The sequence below is a fragment of the Microtus ochrogaster genome, chromosome 10 (genome assembly GCF_000317375.1).
Source record: "Microtus ochrogaster isolate Prairie Vole_2 chromosome 10, MicOch1.0, whole genome shotgun sequence".
Classification (NCBI taxonomy): domain Eukaryota; kingdom Metazoa; phylum Chordata; class Mammalia; order Rodentia; family Cricetidae; genus Microtus; species Microtus ochrogaster.
The window spans coordinates 37,897,562-37,913,149 of NC_022016.1; positions in this window are offsets into that span (position 1 = coordinate 37,897,562).

Consider the following 15,588-nt stretch of genomic DNA (forward strand, 5'->3'; position numbering starts at 1 on the left):
TGGAGATGATAGAGATAGAGATGATAGAGATAGAGATGATAGAGATAGAGATGGTAGAGATAGAAATGATAGAGATAGAGATGGTAGAGATAGAGATGATAGAGATAGGAATGATAGAGATAGAAGTGACAGAAATAGGGATGGTAGAGTTAGAGATGATAGAGATGGGGATGGTAGAGATAGAGATGATTGAGATGATAAAGATAGTGATGATAGAGATGATAGACATAGGGATGGCAGAGATAGAGGTGACAGAGATAAAGATAATAGAGATAATAGAAATCTTTACTGTGCTCAGTTTTTTTCCCCAGTCCACAGACCTTTTGCTTTGTCCACTCCAGACCAGTGGTTCTTCACCTTCCTAATGTTGCAACTCTTTAAATGCAGTACACGATGACATCATTGGGACAAGGACAAGACTGCTGAAATACACAAGCACTTCCTGCACTCAAATTTGACTGGTGCACAGCAAGGCCACAGCAGGACCCTGGCATATATAGAGGGCCAGGCAGAAGCTTCTGAAAGTTGAAGGCCCCAGAGGCAACTCTCCACTGACCAGTCAAGAAGTTAACAGAAAAAGGTTCCAGAAGCCCTGCTCCTGTGTGGCTATCTTAACTGCATGTTTCACCTGTCTCTCAGAGTTCCCCAATGACAGCAAGCCTTAGAAAGATGGCTGTTATTAACTTTTCTTGCTTCTTGCATGTGTGCTTCCTAGGGCCACCTCACACAGAAACTGCTATGGAATCCTTGTCTCGGAGTCTGTTTCAGAGAACCGAGACCAAGGGAAATAGTGAGGTTTGAAGTTTGGCTAGTTCTTGGTGCTTACGCTTCTACTCGAGGGCTATGTTCTCCAGTGCTCGGCTCCCTCTGCCACTCATCCCCAGTGTGGGGAAAGATAAATGACTTCAGTGTTTATACACAGATAGACGTTGTACTTCATCCTCAGGGTAAAGACTGAGTATCCTCTACAAAAAGAGCTGGAAAAAGAGATGACAGAAAGCCACAAGGTGACAAAAATGAATGAACCAAGCAGAGGAACACAAGGCCTGAATGCTTCCCATTGTTGGGTGTGGTGTGACACACCTATGACCCCAGTCTTCAGGGGGCAGGTAGGAAGATTGGGAATTCAGTGATAGCCTTGGTTACATAGTGAGTTTGAGGCCAGCCTGGACTACATGAGATTTTATTGAAGGAGGAGAGGGAAATAATGAAGAAATCCTCAACCTTGATGCCTGACTTATAATTATACACTGAGGACGAGAAGACTCCAGAAATGGCATAGACATGTTTGGGATGGGAAAGAGATCTTGTCATGTGACTCGTCATGCTGTTTCTGGCAGCCGAGGACTATCTATCATGGTCCTGGAGAGATTGTTTCCTGGCAAAAACATAGTGCTCTTAGTTCACAGAGGTGTCCTCCATATTGTTCACACACACATGGCACTGCCTAGTGATGTGGTTCGCGGGGGTACTCCCGGCATTCAGCGGCACAGAGCCGTCCTTACAGAAGAGCAGTGCCATGGCAGCCTGTAGCACAGTGTGCAAGTGCAGGTGCGTGTGTATTTGGAGGCAGAGGTGGTCTGTGGGAGCAAAGGGAAAGGAGGAATCAGTGTGGCGCCCGAGGGGGTGAGAAGGTGGAAAGCAGCCTCCAGAAAAGGGGAATCTGCCAAAGGTGTGTCACTGAGGTGACCAACTATCTCAATCCGTCTGAGACTCTCCCAGTTAAATCACCAGACAGTCCGTGTCCTGAGAAACCCTGTGTGCAGGACACACTTGAGAAGTTGCTCATTCTAAGCAGCTCTTGCCTTGAGTCCCCAGGAAAATACTGACTCGGTGCAGGCCAGGAGAGCCCAACTCCAAGGAGCAAGTTGCAGTGACCGTGGGGCCTAAGCCCTGTCAGCAGAACACCTGAAACACTGCATAACTAGCAGGCAAACACATCATCCATGCGTTACCGCCCCTGCCCTGTCTCCCTGCTCCACACCTACGTGCATCCTGAAATTCTTCCGCAACCAGCTTTTCTTTCTGGAGTACATAGGCATACACCCCCAAATACATGTAAAGGGGTTTTCCATATAGCATCTGAAGCACCCCAAATTCCACAGCTCCAAAATTATCCACTGATAAGACAGTGAAAGGAGAAAGGTTAGAGGCTACAGGACCCATGCGACCTGTGGCACATGCGACAGTTTATGAAGAGCAGTGAGGGGCTGGGGAAGTGGCGCGGTGAGGAAAATGTCTGCTGCACAAGAGTAAGAACTGGTGTTCGAATCCCCAGAACCCACACAAGAAGCCAAGTATGGTAGCGACTGTCTATACACTTGGGATCTCCAGCACTTGGGGTGGTGAAGACAAGGAGATCCTAGGACTTCACAGGCTGGCCAGTCTAGCCCGTCAGAGAATTCCAGGTTCAGTGAGAGAGCCTATCTCAAAAAACAAAACAAAAGCAAGAAAAACCCTATGTCTAAAAGAGCAATGTAGAGAGAGACAGGGTGAGCCACCTGGCACTAACCTCTGATATTCACACTCACGTACAAGGACCAACACACATATGGGCACACACATAAATACATCAAGCGCGTGCGCACACACACACACAAACACAAATGCTCATGGAAATAAAATAAATTATTAAATTACATGGGCTATTTTAAGTTTTTATGGTCTCTACGTCTGCTGAAACAGAGATGAGCAAAGACCACCAAGGCTTGCCTGCAAAGGCAGCAAGGGAGAGGTGCAAATATGAGTGGCAGGCACACGGGGCAGGAAAAGTGTGCAATGAAAGGTAAATGCGGCATCCAGTTACCATGGTGAGTAACTGGTGCTTAATGCCGCCGGGCTTTCTAAGGAAATGGCTCTAAGAAAACTAGCCAAGTGGAGGGAGCTGGCGTCATGGTGCAGGGGCTCTCGAACCTCCTTGGAATTTCAGAGCTTCTATCCCTTTAAGGAAAGCAATGGATGCAGGCTCTAGTAGTTAGAGACACACTGAAACTGTCAGCCTCCAGGGTTGTCGCCCAAGTACCAACAGCATCTCCCAGTGTAACTTCAGTAGTGCGCTGCCTAAATATGCATTGAGTGAGAAAATGGGAGAAACGTGCAGCTGGTCGGGATCGTCATCATAGAGTCTGAACTGACACTCAAGGACTAGAGAGCTTTGGCTGGGTAAGAGCATTTCCTGCTACTGCAGGAGGCTGGAGGTGGGTTCCCAGAACCTATTTAGCAGCTTACAACCATCCATAACTCCAGTTCCAAAGGGATTAGATACCCTATTCCTGGCCTCCAAGGGCACCAGGCATGCATATGGTACACACACACACACTCAGGCAAAACATCCATACATATTAAATGAAAATAAATAAATTTAAAAATATAAAGTAACAAAAGTTCAGCATAGTCCCTGAGCGTGTGAGAAGGGTACGGCCTCCCTCATCTGTGGTATAGTAGTGGGGGAAGGGAAAGATGACCCCCACCCCCACTGTCCCCAGCTGGTGAGGGAGATGACCCTCTCCTTAAGCAGCTGCAACACTCGGAAGAGCAGGCCCTGCACCTCATCTGGGCAGCACCGACTTGACACAACAGGGACTGGACTGTCCCTGTTGACAGGACCGCAGGTGAGCCCACCTCGAGGAGAAGGTGAACGTGTCAGATCCGGTCCTGCCCCTCAGCTGCCACATGGTAGTACGGGCAGGGGAGAGATAACCTCCCATACCCCGCCCTTCTCCACACCTGAGGTGGATGGGAGAGCTGGCCCTGAGGCCCTAGGAGCAGCAGAGATGCTCCTGCCCCTCACCAACTGTAGCACTTAGAATAGCAGGCCCTACACCTCGCCCGGGGAAGCACAATAGAGCAGAACTTGTTGGCAGAAGTGTGGGTGAGCCAGCCTGAAGTTGCGACTGTGAGAGGGCTGTCCCCACTCCTCATCTGTCATGTAGAAGCGTGGGAGGGGGGAGTTGCCACCCCCTCACCCCTTGCCCCTAGCCACCTGCGACAGATGAGGGAGCTAACCCTCGCCCTTGCCAGCTGCAGCGCTCAGGAAAGTGGCCCCTGCTCCCCACCTGGGCAGCAGGGTAGAGATGACCCTGTTAGTGGAGGCACATGTGAGCTAGCTGGCCCTGAGGGTGTGAGGGTGGGACAGGTAGCCACACCCCCTCTCATCTGCCATGTAATGGTAAGGGCGAGGGAAAGATGCCCTCCTCCCCCTGCTGACCCTACCATCTGAGGTGGACAAGGGAGCTAACCCCTTTACCAGCTGCAGTACTTGGGAAAGAGGGCCCTGCACCTTTCCAGGACAGCAGAGTAGAGCTGATGGAGGTGCGGGTGAGCCAAGAACATGAGCGTGGGGGATCTGGCCCCACCCCTCATCTGCTATATGGTGACATGGGCAGGAGAGATGCCTCCCCAACCCCTCACTGCCTGCAGCAGGTGGGAGAGCTGACCCTGAGGTCATAAGAGTGGGAGAGCTGTTCCTGTCCGTCACAAGCAGTGTCTCATCCGGGCAACACAGTAGAGCCGGCCCTGATGGTGTAGGTGTGAGAGAGGCATAAAAGCAGAAATGGCCCCTCCCTTGCTTATTGCTGCAAGGGTTGAACTAGCCAGGGTAATGGAGCAATGTTGAGAGCTCACCCTGAGGTGCTGAGGATGGAGAAGAACTGACACATTGACCAGCCCTGCAACTACCCAGGCCCAGAAGCAAGGTTATGAGTTGGCCCAACCCAACATCCACCCCATCTGTGATCTGCTGGAGCACGTAGAGGGACAGGTCCTGTAAACTCAAAGCTGCAGGATCTCCACGACACAGGGCAACATCAGGATATCCAAGAGGCGTTCCAGGGAGGGCCCAGCATTGGCAGTGCAGTAGGAAGCAGAGACTTCAAACCAGACCCATGACTCTGCAATGCACACTTACAAGTAAATATGTACAGACAATAGCGTTCACTCCTCAACTCATTGTGTCACACGAAAGCTTCCAGGACAAGATTGAGGTTTTTTTTCTACTATTTATTTTAATTTTTTATTTTATTTTATTTTATTTGGGGGAGAGGTTGCAAGAGCAGTGGGGGATCCAAAGGGATGGGGAAATGAATGGAATCAAGAAGCACCATGTGAAACACAAAGAATAAATAAAAAGAAAGTTTATCTTAAAAGTCTAGCATAGTATGGCATAAACCAGCACCACGGTGGCTCAGTGTCATTGTCAAGTGTGCCATTAGCAGTGCAGTAGGTTTCTTTATGCTGGCATCACCAAAAACCTGTAAGCCATGCACTAGGTCACAGCATGCCACAGCTGGGGCATCACTAAGTGACAGAAATTTTCAGCTCCACTGGAATCCTAAGGAACAAATATCTTCTAAGCAACTTGTTGTCAAGCAAGGCACGTGGCCTGTGACTATACTGTGGTGGTTCCCTGCCACCCAGCTTAAGTGGGGAAGACAAGAATAAAGGACAGAAATGTTTGGCTGTCGAGCAGTGATTGGCGAAGAGCAAGATGAGGGCATCTCACTCCATATGCTGCAGTTTTTCTCCAAACAAATATTACCTTTGTAATTGGTTCTAATAACTTAAGGCTAAAGACAGAACACATCACCTACTAGACAAGGGGATAATAAAAGTTCATGCCCCGCATCTGAAAACCTTCAGGACAAAGAAACTTCACAGTTGAAAGTCTCTGGATATTAGAAAGACAAGGCTTGAAGAGGGGTTGGGGAGGCAGCTCAATTGCTAAAGCACTTGTATCACAAGCATGGATCCCTGGCGTCCATTGCCAGCGCCCACATAGAAAGCCAGGTGCAGCAACCATAGTCCCAGCACTTGGGAGGCAGAGATGGGAGGATCCCTGGGGCTGCGTCGCCAGCCAGTCTAGATTAAATGGCAAGCTGTCAGTAGGGAGAGACCTTGTGTTAAAAGCTAACACAGAAGAACCAGCAAGGTGGTTTACTGGGGTAAGGTACCTGCTGTCAAGCCTCTGGAAGTGATATTTTTCTGCCAAGATACAAGACTAGTTACACAAAGCAGGACAAAGATGCGAAAAAGCCTCGCTATAGCTGCCAGTCAAATTAGGGTTTTTTGCTAACTACACCAGTGCTGAATTTGCATAAAATCAGAAAGATTCCATTGTGGATAAACAACTGTGGGCCACTAGTAAGGAAAAGTAAGCCCCTGAAGTCACACTCGGGCAGTTACAGGCAAAAAGCTGCAGCCTCCACAGACTAAGAACACATTAGCTTTTGCAGGGACATAATGACCACACATGAGGAGCCACTTAAACCCAGAGTCACTGTTCACACACATAGAGAGTCATCTGTGCAAACATTGATTGCTTTTATCAGCGTGAGGCCATGCCATGGTGTGGATATGGCGGAATGTGTGGCATCTCTCCACAGCATTCACGCGCCAGAAACCTAGTAGTAGTCATGGTAAAGATGACAGCGGATCATCTTTAAGATGCCAACCTTTAAGAACTAGAGATCAGTGGAAAGTCTTAGGTCATTGAGGATTGTCTTAGGAGGAGACAATGGGACTCTAAAAGTTCACTAATTTCCTGCTTTGTCTTACAATCTAGTCCTCACACATATTTATGAGATGGTACCACCAAGAGCATCTTCACCAGAAGAGTTCAGCCACCATTGTGATACCCTTGAATCTCCAAAACTGTGAGCCAAACAAAATTCCTTATAAAGTTAACATGCCGTAACCACTTCACTGTAGTAACAATAAACAGGTTAATATAGGTGGGGTCCTAGACTCTGCCTTTCCAACACAGTGCCTGGTGAGGTGGCTGCCTCTTCCTCGGGGATTTTGTTTTGAGCAATAACACCCTAAAGCACTACAACTAAAGTGCATCTTTATGTACGGTCCATGCATCAGTCATGCCAACCACAGAGAGCTTGCCAAATTGTCCTATAAACTGTTAAAGTCCTTTGGCTAAAGGCCCAGAGGGAGAACCTGAGTGGTAAGGAAGGAGAACACCAACAAAAACAGCCTTAGCCCTTTGGACCTGGGAGAGACAGCGAAAGAGATACTAGGACTTTACATGAGAGGAGAGGGAGGATGCCTGTGTGTCTGCTGAATGCTATTCTGCAACCCGGGTGTCAGCAGGTCTCAGCCATACAAATGACAAGGAGCATCTGAACCAGGATCCAGGAGACTGGAGCTATGTTCAACCACAGCAGGAAGAGTTTTAAAACCATGTCACGCTTTTTCCTCGAAACAGCTGCAGAGCCTTAAGCACAGGTCCCTTGCTCCTCTGTTTTGACTGGTTGCTGTAGACTCAGGGAGGAGGGCTGATCAAAAGTTCACACTGAGAACAGAAGAAAAGAGCACAGGTTCCATCCAGAATAATCTGGGAGGCAGTAGGCTGGTAAGAAAATCCCATTGACTGGATTGATAATAGACTTCAAAGTCTCTGTTACTTCTGGGGGGGGGGGCAGTGGATATTGATGGAAGAGAGTCATGAGAAAACCCTCTGGGTGTGTTAAGGGAGCAAAGATTGCATAGGTATGTTCTATATAAAAAGCTATCAAGCTGTATGCTTAAGCTTCGTAAGCTTGGACTACACAGTTGGCTCATCCCAATGGAAAGAAATTTCAATGTGGCCCAATGCTGGGTCTGAGTAGCTGAGCCAATCCCCAGACCTTCCCAGCGCGTTGCCCAGGAGGTTAGTATAAAGTCCCATGAGAATGGAACTGCCTGGGGGCTGCAACAGGAGACTACCTCTGCCCTGACAGACCTAGGTAGATAACACGACCCAGAATCCACTGCCCATGATGAGTAAGCAACTGAGATGTGTGCAATTTCCCACACATCTCTTAAGGGGAAAACTTATTTCTGCAAAAAGCCCCCCCATCCGATGCACAAAATCTATGTTGCTTCCTGCCCGTGCTCACAGAGGGCTTCTTTGAAGCATTCACGTGCCTCTCTTTTCTTCCTGAGCCACCTCACCCTTGAGTCCTGATTTCCTGCCTAAGTGGTTGATGGAGTCATGTCCTACACTCAGGAACGTGGCTGAGAAATCACCTGTTCTTGAAGCAGAGGTGATTTGAGAACAGAGACAGTCCTTCCTTCAGACAAGGATCCCGCACTCAGACACTTGTATTACCGGCTGGAGAAGTAGAGACCAGAGCTGGAACAGCCTTCTAGATTGTGAAGACAAAGGAGTCATTTGGTGGTGGTAGCAAGTTGATGGACTGGAAGGTCCCTTGGTCCCTGGTGATATCGACAAGGCTCTTACACTGCATATTTAGCCTGAAAAAGAAAACTTTCTGTCTTGTTTAATTTCAATATTTCTGGACTTCCTCCCCCATCCTATGTAGCCAAAACTTATCCCAAAAGAGGTTACCCTTTGCCTATTAGTAACAGTGCCCTAGATCTCTCACAAGATGGTACACACCGGGCCCCTGATGGCTGTGCATCCTGGATGGTGGAGTGGAGAGGGAAGCACCAAGGAAAACACGAACAGAGAAGTGCCCTGGCAAGGTTGGCTACAGAAGTGGCCAGATGCAAATGAACACAGGCTCTCACCCTATCTTCCCCTTACAAGTGTGAATTAATTTGTTTCTCTTGGAGCCCTAAGGTAACCATATGAACCAGCTCAGCCGTCATAGAGGAGAATGCCATGCTACATCCATCAGCCAAAGTTCCCTAGAGGAAGAGAACCAGGGAACATGGGCATCATTTTCTTAGATTGGCTTACACACATGCCAGCCATGGGCAGCCAGTTGCATGTGCCCTAACACAGAATCATAAACTCACCTGCAACATTAGGAGATTCTTTTTTCTGAAACTCCTTTTTTGGTGACTTCTCAACTACAAACTTTGTCCATGACGATAGAGTGTCCCAAGGTTGGACAGGACTGGGAGAGGATGGCTACTGCCCCATACGGTCATATACAGCCTCGGGGCACCAGAAACTGCTCAGGCTGAGAAAATTGGAGCCCCAGTGCAAGGAGGACCAGTGAAATGGTGTTAATGGTGTTAACTCAGCTGGGGGCTGGGGGCCTGGAAGCTCCGGGGAGGGTGAAATCCTCTGAGTACCAACTGAAAGGCTGAGGTAGAGGGTGTGACACCCATGGGCGGTGGTAGCAGCGAACCAAGGGAACTCGGGAAAAAGGGAGCTTACTACACAAGGCAGTTTCCCCTTTGTTCCACTTGTTTCTCCTGGATAGTGGCCAATACTCAGGGTAGGGCCTCAGCATTCAGCCTGCTGCCCTCCAGGCCAGTCTTCTGGGGAAACCTACCCCATAGACACACCCACAAATGTGCACTACCCATTCCTAATGCCTCCCCATCCAGCCAAACTGGTGATTAATAGAAGCCATCACATCACTGGAAAAGAAGTCTCAACCAGCCCCAGCCATCATACCAGCTGTGAACAGATGTGTGAGCAAGCCTCACGAAGAAGACCTGTGGAGCCTAGGTGAGAAGAACCACTGGTCTCAGGGTAATTTGAGGATGGCAAGAATTGACTGATACGGGGGTGTGGTTTTGAAGGTCAAAATTCCCCAGGCAATGGCACAATGGAAGGATTCCAAACTGGTCCAGCCAATACAAGACAGTCTAGCTCAATGTCACTCCCAAGATTTCCCCTTTTATCCCTGGCTCTTTTCAAATGTGGTCCATTGCCCAGCTAGACAAGTGATTCTCACAAAAACTTGGGAGTGTGTAACCAGCCCACTTCTCTACTCCTCTGTCTGTAACCAGGCCACTTCTCCATTCCTCCATCATGAACAGTGAGTGGGGCTTGCGAGTGGTCCCAAGATGGCAGCCATATCAGCATGGCTTTCTGAGCACCTCGCACAGCTTTAAGCGGAGAGCCCAGGAGGAGCAGAGGCAGAGGAAGACACCCGGTTCCTGGAGCTAGTTGGTTTTTTAAAGACCTGCAGACATACAGAGAGACAGGATGAGTCTTTTCTATTATAAAAACGCGTGCTTAGCATATTCATGCCATCTTTCAATGTGTGCACTGAATCGAGTCATGGCATTAGAGAGGCGATCCCCTTTGCTGTGTTTGACACCCCTCGAACTATCTGCAGCCTGTGTAGGTGGCTTTCTGCATGAAGGGAATCCTGGAGTCTGGCTTTGACCACACATGCCTGGCCTTCCAATGCTTTCTAATGAACTGGAGTAAATTGTTCCCAGGAAGTGCAGAGGCAAGGGGGGAGGGGTCCTGTGAGGAGCACAGTACAGAGTTCTGGAGCCCTGATGTTTACTAGAACAGCTCCAGAAAAGAGGGAACGCTGGGGAACTGGAAGTGTTGCTCCTCCTTCCTGAGGAGCTAGTCTCCTGGGACAACAGCCTGGGGAAAACTATGAGCTACAGAGTTCATATTGCAGAAAACACTGACTTAGTCGTGGAGTGTAGCCTCGCCCCTACCCAACAAAAGTCCCCTGCATTTCCTTCCTCACTCTCTACTCCCAACTTTTCCCATCTTAATTCCCCATAACATGGATATAAAATTCTTTTTACTGTGTGCTGTATTTTTTGAATACAGCTTTATGTACCTTGGCCTTACTTTTTAAAGCAGAGAAGCTAAACACTTTATGGTTTTATTTTCTAATTTTTCTAAAAATTACACCAGTAGTCATGGGGACCTTTCACAAATATTCCTGTTCTCTCTTTGGCCATGTCAGTGGATCAGATGTCCCCACCTGTTTTGTGACTAGTGGTCCTGTTGCTTGTATAAGCCAATGAAACATGAGCACTTCTGGAATGGGGCTAATGATCCAGCAAAATTACACAGGGGCAAAGGTTTCCTCAGCCTGGATTTGGGGTGTGGCGGTGAGAAGATTCCCCTTCCCCAGTACCCCAGTTCCTATGAGAACATGAGTGAGAACTGAGCCTCCTTTCCCAAGGCAGGGTGCTCACATACGCCCCACGCAGCAAAGTCTTGCTTGTTTGGACTGATGCAATTATCTTACCGCACACCATCGTTAACAGTTCAAATGTGAAACGTGCCCCGCAGGCTCACGTGTTTGAACACTTGGTCCTCAGCTTGTGGTGCTAATTTGGAAGGCTGTGGGGCCTATGGAACATGAGGACTAGATAGCAAAACTGAGGTACTGGGGAGGGGGTCTTGAAAGTTACATCTGGTTCTGCTGATAGCTCTCTGCTTCGTGATCTGAAAAGATGTCAACCGGCTGTGGCCAGAGGCTCTTGCCACCCCAATCACCATGCCTTCTCCAAACATGAAAGGCCATATCCCCTGAACAGGGAGCCAAAGAACGCTCTCCTCCTTTGTGTTGCTTCTGTAGGGTGTTTTGTGATAAGGAGAAGGAAGTTTTTGAAGTTTCTAGCCAATCGCATTTACAACAAGGCCCAAATTGTTGTCTATACCATTGTTTCTCACTATGGGGAGGTAAAATGACCCCTTTGAACAGCCAGTCGAGCTAGGGATACCCTCTATTCAAACATGCAAGTACACACATGTGGAATTTTGCATACAAATACAATTGTGTATATGTTCATGTGTGTGTAGGTGAATGTAAACACGTGGACAACCTCAGGTATCATGTTGTTTGTCAATCACCATCTAGTCACCATTTTTGTAAGACTGTGTCTCTTACTGGCCAAGAGCAAACTGAAAAGAGTGAGCTAGCTGGCCAGCAAGTCTCCCAGATGCATCCATTTCTGTCTCCTCCCCCGGCAGCAGCATTACAAAGCACAGGGTACTCTGCTTTCCCCATGGATTCTGAGGCTCAAACTCCCATCTTTGTGCATGCAGGGCGAGTGCTTTACTGACTGAGCCACGGCCTCTGAGCCTCCAGCATTCTCCAAAGCCGTGTGTGACCATCATTTCTACCAGGCAACAATGGCTCCAAGTGCTAGGTGACATGAAGGTCTTCTTTTTCCTTGACCTGCCCTCTGTCCCCTCAATCCTGACACCATTGGAGCAAAGAACTCTGCCCACAACATTCTTACTGCATCCTTTCCATTGCTGGCGTCTTCTCTGTCACTGGACTGAGACTTCCACAGAAGTCCCCGACGGGGAATAGCCAACATGACTATCAATGTTCTCGACAGTGCATAGGGTTTGGAGTGCTTCAGAAGTCACAACTCAGAAAGTCCTTGTCATGTAGAGGTGAAAATGAGGGGTGACTGGGAATTTGGGAGCCACAATAACAAAGCCCTTGACTCTGACCCCTGATGCTTGTCTTCCTAGACCTGTTTTACTGAGAGCCTGACTGATCCATGAGCGCACTTATCCTACCTTCAGAAGAACATTTGGGTTTTGCTCTGCCACACACACGGTGTCATTTTTGCCTTCTTGAATATCACTCTTGTTTTCACAGCTTAACTTAACTCAGAAGAGAAAACAAAAGACATGTTTTTCAGAACTAAGAACAAATATCTCCCATGAAGATGATATTTAAAAACATGGCCATTCTCTGTGAACAATCACCAAAGTCTACCAGAGCCATCTGAATGCCAGAAGATATTGGAAGCAGAATGGAGAAATCCATCCAATGTAATAGGACAGGACATTGGTCTTTGGGCATCTGCTTATCCACTTCGCAGCTCTCATTTTCCTCTTAATTGTGACTTTATTCAGGTCTTCTCTTTCCAAAGTAAAGTACTGCTAGAATCTTCTGACACTAAACAACACGATCTCAGTATAGCTGAGTACAAAAAGGTGTTCTGAAATAAGCAATTTTGCTGGACTAATTTGCACTAAAATGGGAATGGTTGGAAATGCCTTCATCCTCAGTGTTCATATTCTAAAAAGTAAATCTCAGAAATTCCATCAAATGTCTCCTTGGTAGATCATGAATCAAAGTGAGAGAAAAACTGTCAAGAACAGTGAAAAGATGGTTTCTGGAAATTTGCCTCATGGGATCAACTCCCCAAAGCATAGACCGTAATTGTTGTAGCTTCTGTTCCATCTTTCCATCACAACTACTAAAACCGAAGGAGTTTCCTAACTAGCATTGGTGTTACCACATTGGGGCTGGCGGAAGGGCATCATAAGCAGGAAACAAGTCTCTAGGCAGCCAGCAGGAATCAGCAAGGCCAGTGGCCATGAAGCTGGAAGCTGAAGCATGACACCTCTCTAAGCTGACTTCGTGCCCCAGCTTCCTTAAGGAGAGGCTTCAGTGACAGACGAATGAGGGACATTGTCTGCAAAGGGATCTAGCATCTTGGGAAAGTTTTCATTCTGAAAAAGAAAAAGAAAAACACTCATGGAATATAAAATTAGGTACAACCCTTTGATACCAGGACCAGAAATCAAATTCACCTGGTGACTAAACATACAGGCTTTCTGTGTCCTGGGGCCATGTCCAGAGGTCTGACCGATGAGGCTAAGGAGGCACCTCCCTCCCGGAAAGAGGCCAGGTGCCAGCAGGGCCAAGAGCCTGCCCTTCACTCGGCAGCTTTCTCTGCAAGACTGGAAAATGGCTAGCTGGTGTATTTGAAGGGATCAAATCATTAGTTCTCTTGGAATCTCGTTTTAGATTTTAATTCTTAGTCTTGGAGCCAAACGAGAGAAGCAGAAATTTCTATCTGCGGCTGGAGGGATTCCGTCTGGGCACACTACAAAAGGCTCTGCTGGGGAGGCAGCTTTCCATGCAGGAATCTAATTATTCCAGCTGGGCTCTACCAACACGTAGGCAATCAAAACCCACTTTCACTTGCTATTTTATTCTTTATTTACCACTTCTATAAATACTATGATGGGTGTCCTTTTATATCAGGGTCGGGAGGAGGTAGGAGCCGCAGATGCTTGAGACCACGGGTCATACACAGATGTGGAAATGGGGGAGGGTGGACAGGCCCGCCACGCTTGCCACATTTCTGGTGAATATGGACTATCTTGCTGGTCTGCTGTAGTCTTCGGGTTCTCAAGTGTGGCCACAGGCGGATAGAGTAGATTTACCACTCTCCCTTTATTTGTGGGCTCACAAGACCACCCTGATTTTCCAGTGAGGGTACCCAAGGCTGATAATGCAATGAACCAAACCCCTGTGGAAAGTTCCGGATGGAGGTGAGTGAGGGCTGAAGGCAGATAGTTCCGGTCAAGGCTGGCACATGTAGGGACGGCATCTGAAATGTGTTTGTCGCTGGCCTCCGTGGTCTCCAGCTCTGACAGCTGATGACTTGGTGACTTATGCTTGAGTTTGGGGCCCCAGCGGATAAGCCTGCATTAAGGAGGAGCTAGATTCTGACTCAGCGTGGGGTGAAGCTGATCGAGATTAGAGCTGTTGAGAAATGAATTGGGGCGTGTCTGCAGAAAGAGAGGAAGGACTACCAGACCCGGAGAAGGTTAGGTTTGACCTTTGTGGACCTCTGAGTGTCGAGAACAGAGCTGTGCTCCCTGAGACCTCTGTCTTCTTTCCTGGAAGGAAACAGTTCCTCTGTCTATAGGGACCAGAGATGCTGTGGCTACAGTCTAGAGTGGGCTCACAGGCTTGTGGGCCAGGATCAGTGCTGCGGTCTGGGTCTGGAGGGTGGTGAAGGATGGTTTGGCAGCTGCAGACAATTGGGAATTGGTGTTAACTTGAAGTGGTAAGTAAAAGAGCATTCTACGTGTGCTCTTGGAGGGGACACTAGGTCCCCAAAGCCTCCACCACCTGCCCTTTAGCCTTCTTATGAGTATCCCAGCCTTACCACAGCCTCCCTTTCCTTCAGAAAACCCTGGATTCCTGCCTGCCCTTCAGGTGAACCAGTGGCAACACCTCCCAGTGACACAGAAGTCACCTTCTGTCTGGCCACTCTCAGTTGATCTAAATCTCGGGTTTCACACAGCCCATCTTAGAGTCTCTATTGCTGGGATGGATGCCGTGGTCAACACTTGGAGAGGAAAGACTGTATCTCACTGTATAACTTACAGTTCATCATGAAGGAAAGTCGGGGCAGGAACTCAAGGTAGGAACGGGGAGGCAGGAACTGAAGCAGAGGCCATGAAGAAATGCTGTTTGCTGGCTCGCTCCCCATGTCTTACCCATTCGGCTTTCTTATACAGCCCAGGGACACCCGCACAGAGGGGTCGTCACTTCGCACAGTGAGCAGGGCCCTCCAATATCGATCATTAGTTACTAAAATGCCCCCCACAGACTTTGCCAAGAGGCTGCTCTATTAAGGTTCCTCTTCCCAGATAACTCTAGCTTGTGTCAGACTGACAAAATACTAATCAGGACAGACCTCAACCAGTAGTCTAGGCTTTTTAATTTCTTCATTTATCACAGAATCACCATGGTGACCCTCACACACTTCATGTCCTCCAGCTCCTTCATACCAGTCTAGCATGTGGGCATTACTGTCTTGAGGGTGTCACTCTTAGGGAAAGTTGACAATGCCACACCTAAGAGCACTATACCCAATGAAGACGGGATGAGGGAAAGGTACAACGTGCAGGCCCATAGTCTCCTGGCCTCCACAGTACTGCAAAGCAAATGTGAGCTGGCAGCCAATTGTCTCAATCTTTTTTCCTTGTTGTAACTGAATAACTGAGACCAGGTAATGTATAAAAAAATAGAGATGCACTTAGCTTGTGGTTCTGGGCTGAAAAGCCTAAGATCATGGCGTTAGCACCCAACAGACTTCTTGCTGTCTCACAGCATGGTTCTGGGTTGAAAAGCCTAAGATCATGGCGTTAGC